Source organism: Rhinatrema bivittatum, chromosome 17 (assembly GCF_901001135.1).
Source record: "Rhinatrema bivittatum chromosome 17, aRhiBiv1.1, whole genome shotgun sequence".
In the NCBI taxonomy this organism is placed as follows: Eukaryota; Metazoa; Chordata; class Amphibia; order Gymnophiona; family Rhinatrematidae; genus Rhinatrema; species Rhinatrema bivittatum.
Window position 1 is genome coordinate 12,563,866 of NC_042631.1, and position 26,281 is coordinate 12,590,146.

General features: G+C 41.7%; 1 long non-coding RNA gene across 1 annotated transcript in view; it reads right to left on the reverse strand.

Annotated features, from left to right (window-relative positions):
- LOC115079183 overlaps window positions 1–26,281 on the reverse strand; it is a 267,455-nt gene that overhangs the window by 132,329 nt on the left and 108,845 nt on the right. The window contains exon 2 of the long non-coding RNA XR_003853214.1: window positions 15,640–15,757. This is a non-coding gene — a long non-coding RNA (uncharacterized LOC115079183). The remainder of the gene's footprint in view (window positions 1–15,639; window positions 15,758–26,281) is intronic.

The following is a 26,281-nucleotide window of genomic DNA, read 5'->3' on the forward strand; positions in this document are numbered from 1 at the left end:
TAAACTTCTTTTATCAGTGAATAATAACAAATGCAACTTAGCTGGTTTGTGCAGTTCAACGAAAACAATTGTAACTTACAGTTTGTTATCTGGAGGCTTCCATCTCTCCCTGGGATCTCCCTGATCCCTTGGGCCCTGGCCTCTTATCCCTGCTTGCAGTGATCCAACCTAGCCCAGAATCTCTTGCTGGATTGGGAGTTAAAGATAGCTTCAAGGTGTTCTGAGGGACTTTCTAACATGCTCCCTCACAAGCACATTCTAATTCCTGATACTGTTCCTTTATAGATGTATTGATTTACATGTCAGATTGATTTTCTACACATAATGCTAGATATTTGGTTACACCTCTTTCCATATTGTTTTTGCTGTGAATGTGCGATGATTGCTTACGATATTTTGGTAGTTTTCCTTGGTCTGCCAGTGCCATTTTTAATCACAGCACTAGTGGGGCGGGAGCGATTGGGATTCACACCTGCCCCATGAAGAACATCAGCTTGATAAGAGGGTTTGGGGGAAGCAGGCAGCAGGAATAAGGAGGAGTGCCTTGGAGAATTTTATTATTTATTTATTTATTTATTTTTTTAAGGATGACATCTTTAATTTCGTTTCTTTTTTTTAAAAAATAAATGAAACGAAAAAAAAAATTAATGGAAAAAATGGCTGTGTGCATGCTCATGTTGCTAGCTACCAGCAAGAAAGTTATAGATGGTGTTAGATATGGTAGAGGTACACATGAGGTTCTTCCCAGTTGACAGAAGTCACCCTCTTTTTTTTTTTTTTTTAAGGAATCTGTCCAGTGGAAAACAAAACAATATTATTATGAGATAGAGAGAAAGACACACACACACATACTCACATTAAACTCATAGTGAGATCACAAGCAATAGCTCTCTGTATGATTAAATGCTGAATTCAGATTACAGTGCTTCAGCATAATTCTGGAAGACTACATAGATCTGGAGACATTCACAATAGTTCAAAGGCTCTCACAAAACATTTGAGACTGCCTGGAACCCTTGCATCAAAAGAGGTTTTGATATATTTTTAAATCTTGCCCTTCCCTAATTTATGTAACCTCCTCTCCCCCGTTTGCCTCACCTTGTTCATGGCTCCTCCCGCATCCCTAGGGAAAATGGCTGCCGCCGCGTCTGCAAGCCGACCTCTCCGGTGTCCCTGGAACGGCTATGGTACTGCCTCCCGCCATGCTCCTCCCAAGGGCCTACTAGGGTGCGCGCACCATCCACGTCTTTATTCCAGCAATGGCGTGAACCTCGGGGGCATTCCCCTCTACTGACGTCACGCCATCCGGGTATATAGCCTGTACTATGTTGCTAGCTCGTTGAGTTAGCAAAGACTGGATCTGGATTGGTCTCGGCCGGTCTAAGCTACTCGGCCGCTTCCGTGCTGCCGCTGGAAGCTCTCTCTCTGCCCTTTAGGGTAATTGCTAAATTGGGTACCTGCTCCTCGGGGGCCTTCTGCTTTATTTCAGGTGCCTTACAGGGATCAGGTACTCGCTCCTCGAGGGCCTGCTCTCCCCGCCTCGGTGCCTGTTACCATCTTCTTCAACCTGGTGGAATCGCATACCTACAGCAACCATCTAGTGAGTAATCTATCTCATCCACAGTACTGCCTTGCTGGGAAACCTACACCAGAATTCTCCTATACCAACGGGGTGAGAAGGGTCCCCCCTCTGCCGAGGGTCCTGAGACTGCTACATCCAGACTACCTCACTACTGCCACCTCTGGTAATACACTTCAAGCTGTATAATAAAGAACTAACTCTGTGTTTGTGCGTCCTGCGTTTAGCCCAGTACTGCGGTGCCTGACGGGGCTCCTCCCTCTGGGCGTGGTCATCTGCCACAGTACCCAAGAATCCACCCAAACACCGCTTAACCATAACAGATACTCCCAAGCGGGGGAAAAGCTTCATTTCTATGCTCTTGGGATGCACTAACGTGGACTCAAGAACACAGAGAATGGTGTTCCAACAACAGTCTTTACAGTAACAAACCCTCACCCACAGAAATGATTTGACAGATAATCCATTTACTCCTCCAAGACGACAAGATTTCTCAAATTCAGCATAGCAAGTTCTCTTCTGACTAGGCTTAGGCCTGGATTTACAAAAACACCGCGGCGGCGTGAATCCCGCGGTAACGGGGTGGGTGGGGCAAAGCGAGGGGCGGTCCTGCCAGTTTCACGCCGTTGGAGCGAAACTAGCAGCAATAAAGAAGTGTACCTTTCACTGTCGGCGAAGTCTTAGTGGCATCAGCCCCAGTGCCGCCCCGACTCCACTCCGATCTTGATATCGCACGCGATAAGGGATGTTTCACTCGCGAAAAGTCCCTTATCGTGTGCGATCCGCATAAAAATGACCCCCTTAGGGAGCTCCTACACCTTTTAGGATGCTCCTGGTACCTAAAATCCTGCATAGCTGCAAGGCTCCTCCATTTTCCTTTCAGCCTCCAGGTGGAACAGACTTCTTTTAACTAACAATGGTTACACTGACTGGGTAAGTCAGTAAAAATCTCTTTCTCCCTGAAGAATCGCAGTGGACTGCTGTGTGGGTACATTCATTACATTTTAACTCCTTAGCTAGAGGACAAAGGACATATTTGAAAATAATGTTTTATGATTCTGTGCCTATGGAAAAAAAAAAACCCCAAAACACAACCTCTGTATTAAATGAGGCCTAACGGCGCCTCAGTATCTATTTTCAAGGAATTAAATTATAGCCGAGGTGAAGAACTTTTTTCTCTACCACTCAGTCTTTGAAATTGCCTTAGTCTATGAAGCCTAAGTATGGTCCTTTAGGTCTGCGTACAGGTCTGAGCGTCATCTGAGTCATCGGTATATATTTGATGAAGTAAAACGTTTTTCGTATTCTGAAACATCCAGACCTTTGGGCAAGGTTGCACAGAAGCCGCTGCAGTCACAATAAATACTGTAGTAAGAAGCCATCCAAATATGCCAACGGTGGCTAATTTGAATGCATTTCGGCTACCAGTCAATACTTCTTTTCTCCAAATATACACACTGAAAGACTTAATGTTTGTAGATTCTACTAATTTGCTTTCCACCTGCAATTAATGCTGGAATGTACTCAGGAATTTTATGAGCTAATTCTGTTTTAATTCAAATGCACCTTCTTGTTCTTCTATAAATAACACGAGGTAGTCGGGCTCATCAGTACTCTCACTTGTAAGATTAAATACATAAGCTGTCTTTGAATACAAAAGAAACTCAATTGACGTAAATCAATATATGACTTACTCAGACTCTCTGGTTCAGTACAAGAGAATTCACATTCAGAAAAATAGTTAACAGGTATAATGCTCAATATTAGTCAGGTTCAGCAAAAAAGTTTAGCATTTCATTAGTAAAATAAGATGGAACCATGTACTCGCTATGAGCTGACCTGGCAAGAATGCTCAGATAATTTTCCCTTGTGTTTTTAAGGGTGCATATTCAAAGGCTTAGGTGCCTTTTACATGGGGAAAAAAATAGAGTTAAGCAGCCTGTTTGCTATATTAGGGTAAGTGGATTCCTAGCTGCCGGAAAATATTCATCTACTTTAATAATGCGTTCATTTTTGGCTTGATAGAAAAGAGGTATCCTGCGTTGGGGGGGGGGGGGGGGGGGGTGTTCGGAAGCATGTCTGAGTACTTAGTTCTCCAGAAAGCTCAGATGTCGAGAGATGAGGGTTTTACGGCATCGTTTCACAATGTGTGAGGGCACGCACTCACTTTTAGCTGCATTATAAAATCAATATTTGGCGTTATTTATTTAAAAGTACTTCTAATCCCATACCCTCCAAGGTTCAGGGCGGGTTACATAAAGAATGTTCAAGAACAATGGACACAAGATCTTTGTGTTTGAAGACTGGCTTGCTTTGTGTAGGCTTGAAAGTATGTGAGCGTTGGAGCTGTTAGACCTAACCATCCATGGGAGCTGTTTTCTCATGATGTAGTAGGGAAACTACATTTTCCCTTGTATATCTGCTGCAGGGCAGGCACACTAAGAGAGAAAAGGGCATTTATCCGAGCTTCTCCATGTGCAAAGCACCATTTCTCTTCACGGTATCAGACTCCGTCTTGCAATGAGTGATAAAATACTGTGAAGTATAACAACAAATGCACTTTATACTGGCAAGCTGTCTTACTGCCTTCCCTCCTCCCCTCCCCCCATGCTTCTTTGAATATCCAAGAGCTTTTTTTTCTGGCCGATTTGTCGCTTCTATTCTTGGCACCATTATGCTTGAGCTACTGGTTTGACATCCTGCTTTATTGTTACCACTCATGCAAAATTCAGAGTGAAAATATTTACGCCGGTCCCCTAAGAAGGAGCTATTTCCAGTTTCTGTGCATGATGGGAGCAAGTAGGAACAGCAGGAGCAGACATAAACGGGGCTTTATGGGGAACTACAATGTGTGATCTATGCAAAGGTTTTGGTGCTATTGAACTCTGGAACACAGCTTTTTTTTATTTATTGTTTCTAGATCTTTCCAGATCTTCTTTGCTGTAGTTAATTTTCATCATGATAACATAAGTGCTGAACACAAACATAATATCAAAAGCTAAATAATGCTAATTATTCATTATTATGGAAAGTCAAGAGAAAAATCAACTGATGTACTAAGCAAAAATGAAGAATTCTTGGTATAATTTACCACTTTTTTGTGGTTTAATTGAAGTAATAAAATATATTTCCTTGAGTGTTATGAAGACAGTATTTTACATTTGTGTGAATATGTCTTAATCTAATGATGAGGCATTGCTTACTGAAATAAATAAACTTAATAAACATAGCCATGATCTGGAGGGAGACAGCCAGTCCTATGTTTAATGTCCTATTTATACTGCTGACTGCAAATGGAAGAGACAGGTCCACCAATACCACAATGCGTTTGTACAAAAGCTCCAGCACTGGCAGTGAGCAGAGGTCTCCCATCACTTTCTTTACTCTTCGTGTTGAACTTTCTCCCTACGAGTGATGATGAACTCCGGTCATTTAAGTGCCACAAACATGCATGATTTTCTGGATTTCCACCAGGATGAGATAAGTTGCATCCAAGAAGCAGGCCAATTTGCATGACTTGGCTAGCCAGAAAATCAGACCTGTTCCGCGGCACTTGGAGTCCAGAGTTCGTCATCCTTGTACTATTCTTGTCTAGAATCTTCCTTTAGAATCTTACAGTAAAAATCCACTACTGTAGGAGAAAATAAATGGGCTGTTGCAATGAGGTGTAGCATCCCTGTAGCATCTTCTGTATGTGAAAAGGCTCAATGGCGTGAAAAAAAAAAAAAGAGATAAAGACTGATAAGAGTATGAAATTAAATTGAGACTTTTCTAAAGAGTTTAAAAATGCATCACCAGCAACATTAAATGCAATTCATTAAATATCTTTATTCCCTGCTTAAAAGTCAACAAGGTTCCTGCCACTCTTTCTGTATCATCATTTTAGGAAACCACTTGGCACAACACAATTTCTTTCTATGTGGTGGCACCAGTTGCTGTCAAGGAACCATATGGAAGGTCAATGGCCGTCTGAAGAGAAAAATGTGACATACGGGGCGGCTCATTCTGAAGCACAAAAAGGCAGCAATATCAGCGAACAAGACCATTCCAATTATTTCTGGAGCAAAACTTTCAAAAACATTTTTTTTTTTTAATTAAAAAAAAACTTTTGCTTTCTTGGAGATTGAGATACTGCAGTGTGGCATACCTGCCCTTTCCCTGCTTCTCCAATGCCATCACCTGGAACATTTGCCAAACTCCTGGTAGGCTGGCAGGGCTAGTATCAAGCATCACGACATTAGCCTAGCCAGCCTGCGAGTTTACAAAACGATTGCGTGTTGGTGTGTAAGAAAGAGCAGCGTGCTGGCAAGAAAGGGCTCCGATATCACTCATGCTAAGCATTGCCGATTCCTGGCTTATAGAAAATCAGCCTAAAAGTTTCGTTTCTACATACAGGCTTGTATCATTGAAAATAAATTGCCCCATGAAGTCCCTTATCGCATATAGCTATAGTGAGTCTTAGGATATATTGAAGAAGGGCTGAAATGCTCTAACATGTATAGATCATGCATATATTTATGTAATATTTAATGCGCATGGCTCACCAGAGATTGTTTGTTCATCTGCACAGCAGTGACATGATCTTTCATCTCATCTTAGGTTAAAAGAATTGTCTTGACTTTGCCAGAGGCCGTACGTCTCAGAGAGCTTGCAAAGAGTGCCGGCAAAACCACAAATGCAGGTTAAACTGGAGCCACTGCGCAGAGGAAGTTTTTGTCCAAGTAGCAGGAGATTCTAGCTTCTCCCGGTCTGGAAAAAGTGTGATAACTGGGGCGTCCGGGATCCAACCCTCCTGAGCTGTTAGTGCCAACCAATCAGACACAGCTCAAAGAATACACGCAAACCATTAAATTGCTTTGGGCTATAAAAGGCCACAGCTTTATTAACAACAACAACAAACACACACCCAGGGCTGAGACTCTGCCCTAAGCATCCCATCTCCTCCCCTTAACCTCTATGGGTGAGTCCCAGAGGTGTGCCTAGAGTATTTGGCACCTGGGGCCACTTAGCATGCCTCTGCCTGTACCTGTTCTTGCTCTAGGCCCAGTTTCCAGGGCCATCAAGATGACAATGCCTTTCCAGCTGCTCGTGCGATCCATTCTCCGGCCCCACCCGTGCGATGACCTATTCCTGCCAAAGGCAGCCTTCTTCCAAAGCCTTGCCCCTCTACTGCCCGAGCCAGGACCGGCCCAAGATCGCTATGCTGAAGGGAACTCGTCACATACCGGCCTCCAGGACCCACACCCCCTCTTTCCCATCCACCCAGAGGCTCCAGACAGCCAAGGTGACCAGGATTGTACACTTGCCCCAACTCGCGTAAACTCATCTAACACCGCAAGCAACACTGTATGAAGAAGCTAAAATTGAGCGGGGGGTGGGGGGGGGGGGAGGGGGGCAGGAGGGAAAGATGCCACTACTGGCATGGGAAGATAACAGTCCAAGGGGGAGAGGGCTGGATGCCCTGCCAGCAGCCCCTCCTCCCCGTGCGCCTGGGTTTTCCATGCTGCAGGCCCGACACAAGACATCACACACTGCGGTGCGGCCCAACAGGATAAGACCCAGAAGAAGCCGCATGGCGCAGCATGGCCGCCCTGTGCCCGGGGGGGAGGGGGTAGGAAGAACAAGTTGTCCCTCCCTTCTGTCCCGTACTGGCCCAGATGGTCCGGTGAGTTGCCCCTTATGCCCAGTGCAAGAAGGGGGGGGGGGGGGGGGGGAAGAATGAGTCAGCTGCAGAGGAAGGGAAAAGGGTCTCTGTGCACCGTTATCAGCAAAGCTTACAGGAGTGGCTAACAACAAGATGATTCAATACTGTGCTTGTAGTTTTACTTTTATTTCTTCTGTGTGAATGCCGATTGCATAGAGAACATTAACAGCAGACTAGGACAATAACAGCCATCTAACCTGCCCAATGTCCCTTCTTCTTGCAGTACTATAGGCACCAATTGATCTCTGGCTTTGACTTCATTTCTTCGCAACTAAGGACCCTCTGAGCCTTTCTTTATGAGGAAAACCTATAGAGGTTAGGGCTATTCTTCCTGGAGAAGAGACTGGTGAAGGGGGATATGATAGTCCTACAAAATCATGAGTGAAATAAAATGCGTATTGCTGTTGGTCAATGGTATGCTCTCATCCCCCTTTCAGGTGAGACGAGGCACTCGCCAAGGTTGCCCACTCTCTCCTTTACTTTTTTTACTTACTATGGAACCTTTGCTGCTAGCCATTCAGGAATCATCAAGTATCCGCGGAGTGCTGTTTCATTCGGGACGCCAGAGAGAGATATTCAAATATGCCGCTTTTGCGGACGATGTCTTAGTTTTTCTTACTGCTCCCCAACGTTCATTGCCTGCGCTCCTAGCTCTTTTCCAAGATTTTGGGTCCTTTTCGGGTCTGCGCATCAATTGGGACAAATCTGAGGCTCTAGCGTTTCCTTTGGGGCTTCAGGAACGATGGAACGGCCCTTTTCCTTTACAATGGGCAATGCGTTCGATAAAATATCTGGGGATCTTTCTGTCTAATGACCTTGCAGCCATCTACTCACTTAATATCTCGGGCCTCCTCAGGAATACGCGAGACAAATTGACGCAATGGGGGGAGCTTCCATTATCTCTGGGGGGAAGGGTAAATTTGTTTAAATTGATACTTTTGCCCAAATGGCTGTACGTACTGCAGAACTTCCCGCTATTCCTTCGGCGCAGCGATTTAAAGGCCCTCGACACTCTCTTGCGCGTCTTTTTTTGGCGGGGGAGGAAGGCTCGCATCCCCTTGTCGTGGCTCAAGTTAAAGTGGGGACTTGGAGGAATGGGAGTTCCAGATCTGTTACGCTATAACATAGCAGCCAACTTAAGATTGGTCAGAGACTGGATGCTGGGAGAATCGACGGTTGTAAGCTACATCGCAGAAAGCACATTAGTTGCTCCCTTTGATCTCAAATTTGTCCTCATGTGTCCTCGTCAGACGCTCCCCAGAGTTCTATCACAGCACTGGCTAATCAGCCCGATTAGAGATGCCTGGCGATTTTTGACTGCACACCTGCGCATTCCCGCGCAATGTGCATTTTTGCTACCCCTAATGGGGAACCCTGACTTTACACCGGGAACCCAATCTCGTGGATTTCGGGAGTGGGAATTGAAAGGTGTAGCGCAAGTGGGCCATATCGTAGACCCCGGGGGTGAGTTACTTCCATTTGCGGACCTACAGGCTTTGTATGAGATATCCAATAATCAGCTATTTAGTTACATGCAGGTCCGCCATTATGTCCATTCTTTGGAGCGTTCCACCAAACTGCCTGCTAACTATCAAGCGCTAAATCAAATTTTTCACTTTGACAGCAAGCAAGGGATATCTCTTTCCCGGTTCTATCAGGAATTACTTAAAGGTCATGTCCCTGATGCATGTCACATCTCTGTGGAGCGATGGGGGCGGGATGGCGACTTCACCATACCTGTGGCAGCGTTTAAGGCCTGTATGAAGAATGTAACCAGAGTTACTGGAAATATGTATTATCGGGAAATGCAGTTTAAATTCTTGCATAGAGCTTACGTGACACCCCAGCGGGCATTTCAGATCAAGATTACCCCCGTAGCGACATGTCCGCGTTGTGCCGCGACCTTGGGGACTATGTCTCATGTATTTTGGACCTGTCCTTATATGCAAAATTACTGGGGTAAGATTCTGTGTTATTTACGGCGATTATTGCATATTAACCTTCCTCTTTCTCCCTATATGTGTTTATTTGACTGCATCCCACACCCGCTTGTACGGGGCGTGGGTACTCGTCTGTTTTTGAGAAAAGCAGCGGCAGTGGGGAAGAAGGTTATATTACTCAACTGGAGGGAGTCGGAGCCCCCTTCGATCTGGGCTTGGCGGATTCATCTCCATCGCATGATGCAAATGGATAATTTGGACTCCAGAGCGTGTCCGCAACGACGTCGTCGGTTCCTGCAGATCTGGGACGCTTATCTCCAAGCTCTGCCACATCGTTCCAGAAGTCTGGTGCTAAATGATGGACTGTAGTGGGTACGGACTCGCTTGTTTGCTCGCAGATGCCAAACGACATGATTAAATAATACAATCGACGTGGTCTTTGGGTTGAGGGGGGGGTAGGGGGGGGAGGGAAGGATGGGGGGACGGTTCTGGGGAGGATCTTGGCATCTTAGGCATAGGGGGACGGTTCTCCTTCTAGAGTTAGCAGTCGGGGGGGCTGGTATTTTTGTTGTTCGTTTGTTTATCCAGGTGTCTTGACTAGGCCAGTCCCAGATTGCGTAAATTAGATATAGAGGAGATTGTAAGGAGGGGGTTATAATGTGTCTGTTTATAAATGAGCTTAAGTTTGGCTGTTATCTGTATTAGCTCCCGGGTTGTGACAGTGTACACACAGCCTGGAGGCTTTGTTTTTGTTTTTTTTTCTTGTATGCTCAATAAAAATTATTTAACCATAAAAAAAAAAAAAAAAAAAAAAAAAAAAAATGCGTAAATGTGAATTGGTTATTTACTCTTTCAGATAATAGAAGGACCAGAGGGCACTCCATGAAGTTAGTAAGTAGCACATTTAGAACAAATTGGAGAGAATTATTTTTCATTCAATGCACAATTAAGCTCTGGAATTCATTGCTGAAGGATGTGTAAAGACAACTAGTGTAGCTGGATTTAAAAAAGGTTTAGACAAATTGCTGGAGGAGAAGTACATAAATAAATATGTCTATCTGGTTAGTAACAGTTTATTTAAAATTATTTATATACCACTTTTTATATGGGAACATAATCAAAATGGTTTACAATAAAACAAACATAATAAATACACAACCATAAAATAAGATTAAAATGATTAGAGTAGTAATATAAATAAACCAAGAATAGTACTCAACGTAAAAATAAAATAAAATATATCAGGGAAGGATAAATAATGAAAGGGAAGACAGACCAGGTGGAAGAATAGAGTATCTAAGCAGTATGCTCAAAATTAAAAGCGCACTTAAAAAATGTTTTTAGGTTTTAGAATTCCAGAGTTGAGGGCCAGCCACTGAAAAAGCACATCTCCTTGTAATGTCAAGTCAGGCTATTTTGATAGTGGGTTCTTCTAAGAGATTTTTTTGTGCAGAACGAAGACTTCTGGTAGGTTTGTACATATCCTCATCCCCATTAAGGAATCTCTACCCAATGCTCTGAAAATCTGGGACTCTGCCCTTGAAGAAATAAAGAATCTGCTCACCGAAAACTTTCTGGCAATCAATACCAGCAAAACAGAACTTCTCATCATCTCGCCACAAAGCAACATCCCCCTCAATCCTACCAATTACTCACAAGCTGGCCTCCTCGCCTTACAGCAAGTCCGCAGCCTTGGTGTTATCATAGACAACTATTTCTCATTAAAAAAATTCATTGCAGCCACAGTAAAAAACGGATTCTTTAAACTCCACACTCTAAAAAGAATCAAATCTCTCCTACACCTGCACGATTTCCGAACTGTTTTACAAGCTACAATATTGTCAAAGCTGGATTACTGTAATTCCATCCTACTTGGATTGCCTAAAAACTCATTACAACCTTTACAAATGTTACAAAACGCAGCCACCCGAATACTCACTAATGCGCATCGCCATGACCACATAACACCGGTACTCCAAAACCTCCACTGGCTTCCAGTAGCATCGAGAATTACATACAAAGTCCTTACCCTCATACACAAATCAATCTACAACCAAGAAATGCAATGGTTCTCTGACCACTTTACATTCCACAAATCCAATAGACCTACAAGAACAATACACCAAGCCAAACTCAAGACTCCCACGCTCAAACAAATTAAACATGTTTCCACAAGAGAACGATCATTTACCATAGCAGGAACCAACATCTGGAATAAAATGCCCGCAGACCTGCGCCTGGAGCCTTGTCACAAGAAATTCAAACAAAACTTAAAAACTTGGCTCTTCAGAGAAGCTTATACATAATGCCCTCCGACTCCTCAAACAGCCATCCCACCTAAACAGCCTCCCTCTCTTACCCCTTCCCTTTCACCTCTTTCTGCCACTTCCTCTGCCTGAATGTACTTAATTATACATAGATTGTATATTATTATTTGTACATAATACACCTAATTTTATATTGCTGGTAATTATACATAGTTTCTCCTATGAGATTAGATGGGACTCAATTGTACCATATGTTGACTCATTGCCTTGTTTATTGATATATGCTTGTTCTTTCTGAATTGATTGTAAAGCCTGTTGCTAAATTATTGTTCATTGTAAACCGAGGTGATGTTTGAAACGTTCCACGGTATATAAAAAACCTTTAAATAAAATAAAATAAAATAAATAAATAAATAAATATGAAGTTGTGAGCTGAGCCAGGTTGATGAATCATCATATAGAACATTATGGATTGTAGTGACTTGGGAAAAGGCACTACTTATCCCTAAACGTTAGCAGCATGGGTTCTATTGTTTATGAGCGTGCCAGATACTTTTTACCTGATTGGCCAATGTTAAAACAGGATATTGGGCTTGATGGAACCTCGGTCTGATCCAATAGAGCAATTCTTATGTTCTTATGAGCTTATCCTATGCATTCTTGTTATTGCTTTTTGTCCGTACTAACTGCACTGAGAGGCTATTCCATGTGTCCAATCTTTCAGTGAATACGTCCTAGTGTTACTCTTCAGTCCAGCCTCTTTGAACTTAATATCGTGACTTCTTTGTTTTAGAGTTTTCTTTCCACTGACAAAGGCTTGCTTCTTGTGAATTATTTATACTTTTAAGGCACTCATTGTCTCAATCATATTCTCCCTCTCCCTCCAGTTTTCTAGGTTATAGGCATTTTGCTCCTTGAATCTTATCTCATAGGGCTTCTGGTACAAATTTTGCTGAAATGCCTCTACTACTGTTATATTAAATTGAAGAATCAGATGTCTTGTATTGCAACCAATTTCTGGCAGACAGTTTAATATAACTGCTAGAGATGTGCATTCACTTTTACTCAATGCAAAAAAAATGCAATGAATGAAGCCATTTTTGGTTTGTTCCAAATGAATTTTTTGGAGACCCCAGGGATTTGTTTGAATGGAACCGAAATGAAAATGGGCTTTTTTAGTTCAGATTCCACTTTACAGCACTGCAGTTACAAAATTACCCCCAGGCAGGATAACTTTCCAAGAACTGCATGCGGCCCCATATAAACATGTATGTGGCCACATGTAGTTGTATTATAGTCATTTATAACACAATCATATGAAATACACACATTTTATAAAATATGCATCTCTCTACCTCACAACATACTTTACGTGTGTATGCATGCGATTCATTGAAACCACATATATCAATGCATTGAACACACGTACTTCACTTATTTTAAAAATATACATGCATATATTTTAGGTGTGAAAGTAAAGTAGGACTTATTCATGAGAGTCCCAATTTACATGCATAAGAAGATGTACTTTATAACATGCATGCATCAAGGAAATTAACCAGTTTACCAATTAGTTCACCGGTTTGCCCAGTCCTTCTCCAGGTCATCGAGACCCGTCTGGTTCTTTAGCCTGAACTCCCCCAATTCACCCAGACCTCCCACCCTGTCAGTATCAGTACTGCACAATAAATATTTAATATTACTTATGCAACTTACAAGCATAACTATTGGCCCCTTCCTGGAACACCCCTAGATGCTAGACCACCCCTTTTTTCCATGTATATATGTGTGCACAAAAGGGAAAATAATGCATAAAAATTCATCTCTTAATCTTTAATAACCATGCAGAATGTATGGAATTAGAAGAAAACAATGTACAACACATAAAAAAAAAAGATATAACCAATCACCTATCCAAAACGATTGACCAGGTCTAATCCAAATGTAAAATAATTTGAAATGGTGAACTATTATTTTAAATAACTATATGGAGACCCTTTTCCACAAAGGGAGGAAGTAATTTAGTTATTTATTTATTCAAAATGTATAAACTGCCTATCAATATTTCTAAGCAGTTTCCATAAAAACATTCATATTGTACATACTATAAAATACAAACCAATAAATCAAATAAAACAAGTACATTATAAAAGATTAAAATACTAAAACAATAAAACATCATCTTCAATTTCATAAAACCTGCATTATCTATTCTCAGTCTAAGGTTAAAAAGTTTTAACTTAAAAGCCTGTTGAAACAGGAAAGACTTTATCATCTTCCTGAATTTTGGCCACACACTTTGATGGTAAAGTATTCCACATAAAACAGGCTTTCCCTCAACTCATCTAAACAAGTTATTTTAAACTATGGTATTCAACAGCATTTTGGAGGCCGATCTCAATGATATTGTTGGTCGGTATAGTTTTAATGCTGCATTAAAACTGTGTGGTGCAAGGCCATTCATCCTTTTAAAAACCAGCATAAACACTTTCAACTAAATTCATCATTTTATCAATGGCAGATGATATTTTATCAGAATGGGAGGTATATATGCTGATGAATCAGAGCTGCAGGAAGGATTCTTGCTGCTTAATTTTATACATATTGCAGCGCACTTATTGTATTTTATGGTAAGCCTAGACATACTGCGTTGCAATAATCAATTGATGGTATGACTAAAGAGTGAATAACTGATTTTTAGGTCATTTTCATTTAGGAAAGGACACAATTATCGTAATATTTGTAGCTTCAAGTACGAAGCATATACTACTTGCTTGATTTGAGGATGAAAAGCATAGAATCCATGACAATACCTAAGTTACATACTTCTTCAGAAATACAGATTTTCATACTGTCAACTATCAAAGCTTTTGGCATATTTTCTGAGGGGAGCCTAGATAAGTATAGGATCTCTGTCTTTTGTCATATTAATTACTAACCTATTTTCAGTCAGCCACAATTTCAGTTTCGAGAAACACTGTAAGCTTTACTCAAGGCATCCTTGCAAGATTATCTAATGGCAGCAAAAAGCTGAATATCGTCTGCGAATATTCGGTATGCAATATCTAATTCAGCAAAAACATGGCATATTGGCGCAATATAAATATTGAAAAGGGAGGCCGAGAGTGCTGAACCTTGAGGCACCCCAGTTTTTGGCTTAAACACTCCTGATTTGGCACCTGGCATCAGCACCCTATAACTTCTATTATCTAAAACAGAGGAAAACCACTTGAAAGTTACATTACTGAATCCTATATCTTGTAGTCTTCCCAGCATGATGGTGTCAACCACCATATCAAAAGCTGCTGACAAGTCTAACAGTACAAGTGAAAATTCTGTGCCATTATCAAATCCTCTTCTAAAAACCATCACATAAAAACAGAAGTAAGGTCTCTGTATTATGACCTTGTCTAAAACCATATTGCTGTAAATCTAGAATATCATGATCGTCCATGAAGTCTTGAAGTTGCTTTAACACTACTTTTTCTGAACGTTTTGCAATAAAAGGTAGGTTTGAGATTGGCCGATAACTTTTAAAATTGTCGGGGGCTAGATTAGGTTTGTATACTTCTGGTTTTACAAAGGCAGCTTTTAAAGATTCCAGCATAACACCCTCACTCAATGAAAAATTCAGAAGATTATTAATATAAGGAGCGATATCTTTCCTAAAACATTTTAGCGACGTGTTTGAGTACTCATTTTATGAAAAGAAATAAGATTTCAAATTGCCTATCACATTACTAATTTCATTAGGAGCTGTTTCTTCAAGGTGCCCTTCTTGTCTGTCGCCTGATATATACGGTAATTTGGCCCCAAACTAATGCTTCAGTGGTTCTCAGAAAAATTTCACAGCTTTCAATAGGAGGATTAATGTCAATATGGAGGTTAAAGTCACCCAAAAATCACAAAATCCTTCAAATCTTCATTGAAAGAAGATAACATTTCTGCAATTGGATTTCTGTTTAAATTGGTTGGAGGACAGTAAACAAGGCAAACACCCCAGTCATTGTTAGGAATAGCCAACATTTCAAAATTAAGGGAATAATTAGCATATACTAACGACATGCTAAAGGATTTCTTAACAAGAATAAGCAAACGTCTTCCCCTTCTCTCTGGGTCATTCTGATAGAACGACTGGTAATCATTTACCTGTAACTGGTTCATCAGCACAGTATCTGAGACCATCAACCAGGATTCCATGAGACATCACACCAGGTTTTTTGGACTGAATAATGTCAAGTATGATTGGGATTTATTTCCTTATAGCCTGTATATAATGAGAAAAATAAAAAAAAAATTGTTCACTACAAACCTCAGTAGCCACATCACCTTCCAAATTTCAGTTAGTACTCTGGCACACTGCAACTTTTAAAGGATGTCCTGCATAGCAACCTCCCCCCTCCTCCCAAATAATTGCAATGGACTCACCCATGGACCCAGTCAATCAGTCTCAATCACAAGGCAATAATTCTTAGTTTAGTTTAGTTTATTGGTTTTTATATACCGACATATCAGACAAGCCTTCACATCGGTTCACACATGATAAAAAAGATTAGAAATACAATAATCATAAATAGTAACAGCTAAAAACTATATAGGGTAAAAGAATAAATTAGCTGTTAAGAGAGATAAAATCATAGATTAAATAAATAACATAATCATAAAACATTAAGATAGAAATAGTCTGCTTTGTTACTGGGCCCACTCAGTTATGCACGAAGGGGCACATAAAGGGGGCCTGCTCCTTTTCCGTGCAGCCTTGGGTGCACGCTGCCGTGACGCATAACACCTTTGGCATCCGCCCTTCCCTCTTCCCGGCGCCCTGGGTGATGTCGAAATTGGGTGGTGGTTAGAGTCTCACCGGGTGAAAGAGGGAGGGGATGTTCCAGCACTCCGAGTGGAGAACAGGAGACTCCCAAAGTGGAAAAGGAGCTTTCACAGCATGGCAAGTAGCCAGATGATAGAGGCGTGCTGTGCCTTCCCTCTTTCCAGCACCTCGATGACATCAAAAGTGAGCAGGGTTAGAATCCCACCGGGCAAAGAAGGGAGGGGATGTTCCAGCAGTCCGAGTGGAGGACAGAGGCTCTCAAGGTGGAATCAGAGCGTCACAGCAAAGCAGGTAGCCAAATGGCAAATGATCTGTTGGCAGGGCCCACTGCACTGCGGGGAATAATTATTACCTCTCCTTCCACCTCATTCGTCCCTCCTCTGCTGTGTGTGTGTGTCTCGGCCCATGTCTTCCTTGGGTCCATGGTCCATGTAGGCTGCCCACAGACTCCTCAGTGCTCTGGCAGCTGTCTTCACCTCCCCACTCCCAATGCCACCCCCATGCACGCCATCCGCCATCTTCCTGTGCTCTGCTTCAGCCCTGCGTTCCAGCACATGCTCCAGCCTGACCTCACGCCACGCTGACATCACCCCTCCGTGCTGAGCACGCATTCTTGCTTCATCAGGGAAGGACACAATTATTTTCATGTAGAATAGATTTAGATGTATTTTTTATTTTATTCTTTCTTGATAATTTGCCTATTCAGAAAGGTAGCATATATATGACAAAATAAATTTAAAAACTACATTTAAAATGTTATTAGATTCCATTCTTCAAGGATGGATGGCATGGTTGTTTTGGAGGAGAAAGCTAGTGGCAGTACTGAGGGCCTCATCACCCTTCATTTTATCTCAACACTTTCCGGTGGCCAGTAAAAGTCACACATTGTGACTTTTGCTAGCATCCTTCAAAGGGGAATCTCTGTATGCTGGATTTTTCCACAAGACAAGTTGGTTCTTCCTTTAGTGACTTTAGTTCTTTCCTTTCCCTCCAAATTTCTGATCCTCATACCAGAATACATCTCCAAATATCTAGCTGATATCATCAATTGTTCCCTCTCACAAGGAATATTCCCAGATGCTCTCAAATCGGCCACCCTCAAACCATTACTCAAGAAACTGAACCTGGACCCGGGCGACCTCAACAATTACCGCCCCATCTCTAATCTCTCGTTTGTTGCTAAGATCATGGAGAAAATTGTAAATAAGCAACTTTCAAATTACCTAGAAGACCATAATATTCTACACCCGTCACAATACAGTTTCCGAAAAGAACACAATACCGAAACCCTCCTCATCTCACTCCTTGATCAAATATACATTGGCTTTGATAAAGGACAATCGTTCCTCCTAGCCCTTCTCGACATCTCTGCAGCTTTCGATACTGTAAATCATAATACCCTGCTAAACCGGCTATCAGACATAGGAATTGCAGGATCAGCTCTTAGATGGTTTGACTCCTTCCTTAGCAATAGAGGCTATAAGGTTAAAATCAATAACAAGGAATCATCTCACACTAATGCCCCATTCGGAGTCCCCCAGGGCTCCTCCTTATCGCCCACCCTGTTTAACATCTACATACTCCCTCTCTGCCATTTACTCTCACATCTAAAACTTAAGTTCTACATATATGCAGACGACGTCCAAATTGTAATCCCCATATCCAATTCACTGGACTCAACACTCAAGCTATGGAACTCTCACCTGCAAACGATCAACCATCACCTTTCAAGCCTCAACCTGGTGCTCAACACGTCCAAGACAGAACTATTGCTAATCTCCCCAGAAGGCAGTCCCTTCCATCACCAACTGCAATCCAACATACAAATATCCCATGCTAGAGATCTCGGAGTCATAATTGATAGTCACCTGAACCTAAAGCAATTTATAAAACACACCACAAAGGAGTGCTTCTACAAGCTACAAGTACTCAAAAAACTCAAACCGCTCCTATTCCATTACGACTTCAGATCTGTCCTCCAAGCCATTCTGTTCTCCAAAATTGACTACTGCAATTCCATCTTGCAAGGTCTCCCGGCTTCTACTATAAAAACCCCTCCAGTTGACTCTCCTATTCTAAAAGATCTTCACTGGCTCCCAGTAAACTTCAGAATTCTCCATAAATCACTGACAATTATCCACAAAAATATTCACCATCAGACCCCTCTTGATCTACTACACCCTCTCAAATTGCACTTGACAGCCAGACCCTTAAGGGATGCCTACAAGGGATCTTTACATGTTCCTCCAATCAAATTTGTACACCACTCAAATATCAGAGACAGGACATTCTCTATCACAGGTCCCTCCATCTGGAACGCCATGCCTCCGGACCTCAGGCAGGAAACTTGTCTACTAACTTTCAAAAAAAAACTAAAGACATGACTGTTCTGCCGAGCCTTTCCCACCACTAGCCCAACAGACTGACCTAGAATTGTCCCATCACTTATGTAAATAAACAAACGCTAAATTATGCTCACAAATTATCATGAGGTCGGCTCCTTGCCTCCCTCCCATACTCTATTGTATATAGTACTTTATTTTCATTCTCCCTTTCTTTTTTTCCCACTCCCAGTTAAGGCATCCTTGTTATAATGTAACTTTATGCTCCTTTTAAATTGTCTCTTGTTGAATGGTTGGTTATAGTTACTGCTTTGTTCGATGTAAACTGAGTTGATTTGATTTGTATCAAGAAAGTCGGTATATAAAAGCCTTTAATAAATAAATAAATACATAGTGACTATATCTTTCACCTCTCTGCCTTTTTTTTTTTTTTTTTTGTATTGTGGTCAAAACTAGTCACCATAGCTCTAAGGCATCTAAATATTACACATTTCATTTCCTTCATAGCTTCCCATGTTAAAAATACAATCATTTATTTTATGCATTTTTGCAAGATAGTAATGCGTGTTCCATTGCTCTATCCATTACTTTTCTAACTACGCTAAGTTCATTTGGCAAGGCCTCCTAGTTTTACATGATTCTGCATATACTGAATTTAGTGCAGAATTCATTTACCGCTGTAGAATTTTTACTTTTATTAACACGTCCTTCCTAGCAACACATTAATATGAATTCTTAAAGGTTTCAGGCGGATTTAATTTTAATTAAAGGTACAGAGCAGGCAGATCAATTATGATTATCCTAACAAAATGCAAAAATCCTTTTCTCTTCTAAGTAAAAAGCTATACCTGAGGACATTAATGCAATGAATTAACTGAAAAGAAGCAGGGGGAAGTCGATTTTACATAATAACATAGTAAATGACAGCAGAAAACCAAAATGGTCCATCCAGTCTGCCTAGCAAGTTTTTCAGGACAGTAACTGCCACTCCATGCTGGTTACCCCCAAGCCTTCTGCTAATGATTTAAGAATTAAAATGAATCCTCTAATATTGCATTAATATAAGCGAGGTAGTCTGTGCTTTGGGGGGGGGGGGGACTTGTATTTATTCAGTATGCTCAGCAACCATTTTCCATTATCCTTAGAATTGCACAGTGAAGTCTGACATCATTACATACCAGTAATTAAATTGCTGTACTAACATGGTTTTCAATATCTCATCACTAAAATAAATATTGCCCTTCCCTGTACAATATTTTTTCACAATGTCAATGTAATATTCATGGGCATATCTTATATAACCATCTCCATGGGGAACTGCCACAGCATTTCAAATCCGTGATTGCAGGATCTGTTGAGTTGTTGCACAAAAGGACACACCCTGGTGATAGCCTTATATCTGATACCGCCACATAAATCTGCGCTATCAGATGTCAGAGGCACAGTTCAAAATATGAAATACCTTCTTGCTGATTTGATCTGATTTAGGCATCCTCTGATTAAGCAATAATAAAAGGTATTGATGAGCCAACTATTTGTCTATGGTGCCAAATTTTAAAGCTCCAGCTGATCCTGTCACTGCTGTACAAGGCATGCCAGCAGAGATCCAGGTGGTGCCTTGCCAAAAAAAACCAGAAAACCAATAGCGCAGACCCTGTTTGCTGGCGCGCGCACGGGCAGTGCAGTGGCCCAGCTGTTCACTTGGGTTTCCTTATTTAACAACAGGAAGCCCGCATGTAAGAAGGGGACAGGATCATTGCAGGGGCCTGCGAGCGTGCGCCAGCTCACAGGCCCTGTGTGTTGATTGCCTTTCTATTGCCCCTGCAAGCAAGAGGGAAGGATGTGAAAAGAGGCCTTGGGGGTGAGGGTGGTGTATTGCAGGGGAAGGACCTGGGCAGGGCCCCTCCCGGGGGGAATCCCCCTTCTCTCCAGTCCTTGGGGGGAAACTTATCCCACTCTCATTCGAGATAACTATGGGCTCCAGAGCTCAAAAGCCAGCCTTGTTCCTTCTTAGCCTCTTTTAAATTAATATTCATGTTTTGTTTTTTTAAAGTTTCCATAAAACATTCTCTCTTTTACAATTTTCTTTTCATTAATGTCAATAGCAGCCCAGAAAAATAAAAACCCTGAATTCTCTCAGTAGATTGTTGCTGGCAGTACTGACCGTTTCCTTTGACTCATTCCAATGCTGCAGTGTTTCTATCAGGGCAGGAAACGCCTTTGCCGGCACTGGAGAAATGCATCCCCTCCTTTAATCAGAGCCCGCTTATGAATGCCGGCTCACAAAGGGATGACACCATGCCTGGCCAGCTTTCACACCAGCATGACGTCTTCTCAGACCACGCAGTGCGTTAAGAGAAACCTATGTAGTATGTACCACGGATTCTCAGCCTCCGGAAGAAACCCAAAGCCCCTTCTGGATGGAGGATAATCACCAAGTGGGTCTGCCCAGTCTCAGACTCCACTTTACAGCTGCTCTCCAAGGCATTTTGACAGCAGCTTCAATTCAGTGGTGCAAATAACTCTCGAATTCAGCTGCTGGTTGGTTTGAATTTCCACCGACTTCCACTTCCTGGAACTCAACAACAAAGTTCATCTAGGTTGGACTTTTTCTGCATAATAAGTGTTGCATCTGGTCTTTCTGATGGAAAATTAATAAACACGTTTGATACAAAAATGTATAATGTTCCTGCATTATTTCCAAACTCGATCATGCCATTACGCTCCCAGTGTTGTCTGTTCAGCAGCAAAGAACTTGGTTATCATAATGTAATAACTAGCATTCAGTGTTATAATGCAGCATAACCCCAATGAAACTCTAGCCGTACTACAATTTAGCAAATAATATTTTACAGGAGGTGCAGACTGTGGGAGCTGGGATGCATATTAAATTTTCTTCCATTTAAAAAAAAAAATAAAATATGCAAGCAAACGTAAAACAAATGAATAGACACCAGTGACATTTTTAAATCAGACAGCTCTAAGTTAAATATCACTCAGAATTTTGATTTACCATTAAAAACATCTCGTTTCATGAGCAGATGCAAGAGCCCTTCTAAACGTTCAATGGTTCTGCAGGCAGTCTCACAACAAATTCAGAGACCCAATTCTGTCAGTCATTGACCCAGATATTTTGAAGGCCTTCTCTCATTTTTTGCTTTTGGGGAAAATGTAGCCCCTGTACTGGTATTTAACTGGAGGAGTCGTGGGTCACATTCAGTCCTGGGCCTGTCCTTGGCACGGTACCCACAACCTCAGGTTGTGGACTCACTGAAAGGTAGGGGAGGGGGGGGGGGGGAGGACAGAACTCCAGGACCCACAGTGCAGGGGGAATCCTTTCCAGTGAGCAGTATATCAGGAAATGTAAGCTGGGTATACGCAGGTGCTGAATAACCAGGCTGGTTGGATGCTCCAGAGGGTCCAGCTGCAGATCTTCAAGACTAATTATTTGCCACCTTACAAACTTTCTCTTTGTTACATCCATGCCCCAAATCAGTCTTTCCAAACCTTCTTTGTATCTGTAAAAGAGTCCCTCAATAGTGGACTCCCAGGGTAGCTTATCCTCCAGGGCATGGAAAAGTACAGATCTCTGGTTGGGCTAGGGGTCTCCTAATGATGACAGAAATCCCTTCCCAAAAATACTTGAGGTCCAATTGTTCTTCAGTACTCCACATCTCTTATCTTTTTCTGGGGCAGAGTCTCCAAATGAGGTCTCCAGGTGAAATTCTCTTACTTTCCATTCAGGGGTGGCCAACTCCAGACTTCAAGAGCCACAAACAGGTCTGGTTTTCAGGATACCCACAATAAATATGCATGAGACAGATTTGCATGGACTGCCTCTACGGTATTCAAATCTATTTTGTACATATTCATTATGAATATCCTGAAAACCAGGCCTGTCTGTGGCTCTGTAGGACCGGAGTTGGCCGCCCCTGGAATAGTGGGATCTTTCAGACTGAAAGCTCTGAGGCTACAGCAGGGAAAGAGAATTTTCTCCATTCCCCCACTCCTGGGGCAAAAACCTTCCTCCCAAAACAAAACACAGAAACTCACTGCAAACTACTCCAGGCAAATTCACTCAGCATTGCCCAACCACTGGGTGCAAGATGGCCGCAGCAGACCCCTATCCTTCCAGAGCCAAGTTCCCTTTCCTGAACCAAGAGTGGAGACCATTCCAAGATAAAGGCCAAAACTCCTTAAACAATGGAACCTGAGAAACCTCACTAGCCAGGTGGTATACTAGCATGCAACCTGCTTCCTTTCTATCCTGTGCTGCCAGGGACCTGAGACCTAGCCCTCCAAGAATAGAAGAGCCAACATAAAGCAGTTTCTTCTCCTTCGACTTGTTAACCAAAAAAATGCTACACAGATCGCTTAACCTGCCTGGACTTAGCTTGCAGCCACCACATAGGGGATGCTGTAGCAAGTAGTCTACCCATGATTTTAGACTAGGGCCAACCACTGGAGATCCCAAGAGGGCTTCTACGTATAGGAGGTAGTTTTCAAAAGGTTTTACGCATATAAATGGAATTTTGAAAATTGCTACTCTTACGCACCAAAATTCTTTGAAAATTAACTCTGTGGGGCTGAATTTTCAAAAAGGTTTCACGCATATAAATGAGATTTTGAAAATTGCTATGATATATGTTACTTTTACATGTTTAACTCCTTGGAAAGTTCATGTATTAATAGGCATGCTGTCAGGGAAGCCCTCTGGTGTTCACCGAAGTGTCTTTTCTCAGTTGTGATGCAAACCATTACACCTATATAGACTACTTTCCTATAGGAGAGCAACAAAACATGATCATTAGTGACAGGAGTGCAATTTAGTTACAAAAATAACTGTTGTGTTATACAGTGAATAGAAGCCATGGATATCATAAATCATAATCCCCTAAGCCTGGTGCTTACTGCAAACCAGCAACTTCTCAAGAAGATACAAAAATAAAAGCTATGCATCCAATTCAAAATGTAGGAAAAGCAGCAATTATCTTTATTGAATTATGATAATTTGCATATTAACTATGCTCCCTTAGGGGCCATTTGGTGAATAAAACATGCACAGGTTTATGTGCATAAATATTCTGTTATAAAACTGCCAACGGCTTGTGTCCATAAAAGCATGCACAAAGCCCATTTCATTCATACTTTTATGTGCACAAATGGCCAGAGTTAGACTGATGCACACATTTTAGCTTTCAGCAAGGACAATTTTCAAGCAGCCTGCAAAGGGCTAAAGTCTGTGGCTACTGTTTATCTGCATATTTTATCCCAAATTTTCAAGGTGGGCATATGTTCATACAGTAAGTCGGCTTTGAGAATTTGTGGGTAGTCCTCAACCATGTACAGTGTAACTTTCTGCATGCAGCTGTACATGCATATGGGTACTTTTTCAAAGGGGATTGGCATGGAAGAATAGCACATACATGCGCTAAGTAACATGTATTTACGTCTATGCTGTTTTATAAATATCAAACGTACGTGCGTATTTTCAGTTTCGTACATACATTTTACCAGTGCAAAAACAGAGGTGGTTTAGTGGATTTTTGGGGTGGAGTCAAGAAATATGTGCAGTGGTTGCTATTTTGTAAGAGATGTACGCCTATACATTCCCAAACTTGTTCGAACAATTTTACATCTGCTAATTGACTAGAAAAAATGAAATCGAACTTCTCTGCAATTTTTGGGCAGGAGGCTTGGGTGAATTGGTGAGGGGTCAGGGTGAAGTGCTAGAGGGGGTAGGTGAATTGGAGATGGACTGGGTCAACCGGCGGAGGTATCGGGGAGCTGGTGATTTAAAGTGCACATGCATGTGTATACGCATACACATCACTTTACAAAAATCTGTCTCCATGTACAATGTGTGGTGGTTATAAGTACATGTGATATATTTTTTCCACATCTAAAATATGCTCTTGTATGTTTATAAAACTGGTAAAGAAAGTGCTTTTCTGAATTGGAAATATTTGCGTGTACTGAAACACGCGCACATGCTTTCAGAGTAGAACTATGCAGTATTTTATAAACTCTGCAGCTCCAGCCGCAGAGTTTATAAAATATTAGGATAAATGTTAGCATGTCCACGTATGCTTGCAAATGTAGTACCGAGAATAGCTTTGAAAGTTAGGCCCCCTCTTTTGAAAATCAAAAGTATGCACATAACCGCTGTCCCCACTCCAAGCCCGTCCCTTGGAATTCCTGCGTGCACAGTAAATTGTGTTTTGCATTTATTTTTACATACACAACCCCGGCTGGTTTTCAAAATGCAACTTCCTTGCATAAAACAAGACGTGCATAAGTCATTTTGAAAATCAACCCCAAAAACTGTGCACGTAAATTCACACGCACAAGTTGTGCATTGCAAAGAGGAGATGCAACTTTTTGTAAGTGAGTTTCTGAAAATTCTGTAAAAATAGCCACAAAGAGAACTTATGCACATAAGCTCCCTTTGGAAATCAGAGAAAATGATTCATGTAGCTGTCACTTAAGATACCCATGATGCTGCAAAATTACCCTTCCTAAGCAATACAGTGTGCTTCTGGAGACACAGAGCCTGATTCATTCATATTTTTCCCTCCACAATAGACATAAAATGAGAAAAAAATCCTTAGAGAACCAGGCCATTATTATTTCAAAAACGTGTGTTGCATCTATCCATTTTAGCATCTAATTGTCAGGCACCCACCTGATGATGACATGCCGGAAGGGATACTATAATTACCGAACTACACTGAGCTAAACTGAATCATAACATGATAAAACTAACTTGCCCAAAGCAAGTAGAAGGCTCAGTGGGAGAAATGAGTCAGGTTTACAAGTCCTAGGCACTATCCAATGCTCCAAACTTTGCAACACACTTTTCCCCCTAATAGCGTGCACGGTGATTTTATGGGCCACACACACACATTCTCTGTCTGTGGATTTTGTGTGGCAACAACAGTCATAATAGACATCAAGTCAAAGGAAACTGAGACAGGAGCAATAAATATTACCTTCCCTCGGGTGCCCTGGCAATAAACGGCAGCCCTGACCTATTGGAGCAAATCACCGGAGTGATGAAAAGTGAGTTCCTTTGCAGGCTGGATCAGCTTTTGGCCTTTCGTGCGTAGAGACTTCTAATCCTATCAAATTCAAATTACGTCAGTCTGCCTGCAGTGGTACTGACTGAAACGCACACCGTGGTCCATTGGGGACTGGGGTAAGACGGGAAACCGTAATAACAGAGGAATGCCTGTGCTGATAAAATGACTTATCTTTCAAGTAAAAGCCATTCTTTTCTGCCAGCTGCTCCATATACTTTGCTCTGACGAACAATACAGGATGTGTAGTATCCATAAGCCGTTATTCAAATTATTTGTGGAATATTTAGCACTTCAAAACATTACCATAAAGGGACGGGCAAAGGAAACCATTTCGTTTCTCAGTTCGCTCATTTGCTTTGTAGGGCACCTCCCATTTGGTTCGTTAGCTTCAAAAGACAAAAAAAAAAAAAAAAAAAAAAGTGTTCATTCATTTTCAGCCGAATTTTCAAAAGTTTGCGTGCGTAAAAAAAATAGCACTTACGTATGTAAAACAGCATATACGTGACTATAGGCTGTAAATCGGTGTCTGCGAGTAAATT